Consider the following 3,038-nt stretch of genomic DNA (forward strand, 5'->3'; position numbering starts at 1 on the left):
TTTTATTTATTTATTTCAAATTGTATACAGTAGAAGTTAGCTTAGGCTAATGTCAATGGTAGGCTAGCAGCTGTGCTAACTGAGCAGCCCACTGTTCCATAATTTGAACGCATACGCTGCCATTTTAACACATGACCCCATGTAACGTGATGCAGAAACACTGAAATAATTAAAATAATACCGTTAACCACGTGATCTCATTACAAAAAAAGATCGTTGCCCTTACTTGTTTGAAGGTGTACGCGCATCAGGTGAACTGGACGAACTGAGCCTCGCTGGTGACGTCACTGTCGCTGAAGATAACGCGTGGTATTTGAACGCATCTGCTCTCCACCGAAGTTAATGTGAAGGATTGGTGTATAATAAATACTATGGTAGTAAATGGGGGGCGAGATCTGTTTGGTTACTAACATTCTTCCAAATATCTTCCTTTGTGTCCAGCAGAACAAAGAAATTCATACAGGTTTGGAAACTACTTGAGGGTGACAATTATGACTTATTGAACAAGAAAAAAGTAGGGTGGAACTTGATTTTATCCATTGTTTTTTGAAAACTGTAAGCTTAACTTATTTTCTGACTTGTGTTCTCTCTTTAAACTTGTTTAAGACAAGGTGAAATCGCCTTTAAAACCCTTCCTGCTGTCCTGCCATCATCACCATACCACACAAATGGGAAAATGGTGCGTCCAACATATGCTGAAATGAAGTGCAGCTTCATTGACGTTCAGCCTGTAAGTAAAAGCAACACTGCAAACTCACCTCTTAAAGGCCTTTTTTTAATATGTATTTATTAAATATGTAGTATTTTTGTGGTTCACTTATAATGTTGGTAAAATTGTTTGCACAAAAATATTATTCACAAAAAATGATTATGAAAATATTTTCTACCTTCATTTTGACCCTCTGTCTGAAAAGCTCTTATTTAGAGGATTGGCTCCTTTAAAGGCCCCGATATACTTCAAGCGAAATCGAAGAACGAACTAATGTGACGTAATTGCGAACAAAATCAGGCCAAAACGAACTTTCCAGGAACGCATCAGAAATAGAACACGGCATCTGTCTACAGTCCAAATCCAGTGTATTCATTGATTATAGCTTTTTTAAGTGATTCCACACTCTCGTCTGGTGTAGACAGGTGTCTGCCGGCAGGCATTTTGCAAATGTGTTATATAGTAACATAGTATAGTCACGGAAGTAATGGCAGGACTACAAATAACCTATTTCAGGCAGTTCAAGTTGGATAGAAAGACCTTTGGCATATACTTTGTAACTTTTAAAATATTTTACATGGTCAAACAGCTATATTACTACCTAAAGGAAAAGTAAAATCAAAAAAAGGATAATATAGGCCCATTAAATTACACTGCTTTGTACATAAACTCTTTCCTTCCGTGATTCTGCTTGTTATCCACAGGTGTCATGACTAACGGTCATTCATCACTTTTAGAGTTAACCTACTTTAATTCACTACAACACTGCTTCAGTTTTACTTTTACACAGTGTAACACTGCTGTTTTTTTGTGTGATTCATTTGTAAACATATATTGAATCCCTGGAATGTTTGTCATATATGCCAACTAAAGTTTATTTATTCTTTCAAGGTTGGTACTAATATGGTGCACTACCTCAACAATGAGACAAGCCAGGATCCACATGTCTTGGTGCTTGTAGACAAAGAAAATTCCTCCCAAGTTTTCATCATTTTCAATGGAGAGGCAGTTGAAAAGGAGACCTTACTTCAAGCAGTGGATGTATGCTTCAAAATGTTCTACATCTACGACATAAACTACCCAAAGCCCTCTGCTCCCATTTTGGAGTTCTTGCAGCATGCAGTCTATAATATTCCTGGAGGAGTTCCTTCTACACATTGCTGCCTCCTAAAAAACTTTGTATTCAATGTTACTGGTCATCAGTAGATCCAGTAGCCAAAACACACATTAAGGTGTTTATAGCACAATGCATATGGTGTACACTGTAGCCTTTTTTATTAAGGATATGTTTATTTCTTGAAGTATTATAAAGGTATGTCCTTGGTGTACACATTTGTGTAGTTTTTGAATTGGTATACTGAATGTGCACAAATGTTTAGGTTGTATATTTCTGTACTGTATGTGCATATCTGTGTTTTAAATGTGTACTATATGTGCACCTGTGTAGGTTATGAATTTGTATACTGTATGTGCAGATGTTTAACTTGTATATTTCTGTACTGTATGTGCACATCCGTTTTAAATGTGTATTATACTGTATGCGCACCTGTGTAGGTTTTGAATTGGTAAACCATATGTGCACATTTGTTTTGAATTTGTATACCATATGTGCATCTTTTTTTTTGTATACCGTATGTGCACATTTGTTATGAATTGGAATACTGTATGTGCACATTTGTTTTAAATTTGTTTACTGTATGTGCACTTGTATACCGTATGTGCACATTTGTTTGAATTTTTATACTGTATGTACACATTTGTTTTGAATTTGTATACCGTATGTGCACTTGTATACCGTATGTGCACATTTGTTTGAATTTGTATACCATATGTGCACCTTTTTTTGTATGCCGTATGTGCACATTTGTTTTGAATTTGTATACCATATGAGCACCTTTTTTTGTATACCGTATGTACACATTTGTTTTGAATTTGTATACCGTATGTGCACCTTTTTTTGTATGCCATATGTGCACATTTGTTTTGAATTTGTATACCTTATGAGCACCTTTTTTTGTATACCTTATGTACACATTTGTTTTGAATTTGTATACCGTATGTGCACATTTGTTTTAAATTTGTTTACCGTATGTGCACATTTGTTATGAATTGGAATACTGAATGTGCACATTTGTTTGAATTTGTATACTGTATGTGCACATTTGTTTTGAATTTGTATACGGTATGTGCACATTTGTTTTGAATTTGTATACCGTATGTGCACTTGTATACCGTATGTGCACATTTGTTATGAATTGGAATACTGTATGTGCACATTTGTTTTGAATTTGTATACGGTATTTGCACATTTGTTTTGAATTTGTATACC

The sequence above is a fragment of the Sinocyclocheilus rhinocerous genome, unplaced genomic scaffold (genome assembly GCF_001515625.1).
Source record: "Sinocyclocheilus rhinocerous isolate Xijiao unplaced genomic scaffold, SAMN03320098_v1.1 scaffold3914, whole genome shotgun sequence".
Taxonomy (NCBI): domain Eukaryota; kingdom Metazoa; phylum Chordata; class Actinopteri; order Cypriniformes; family Cyprinidae; genus Sinocyclocheilus; species Sinocyclocheilus rhinocerous.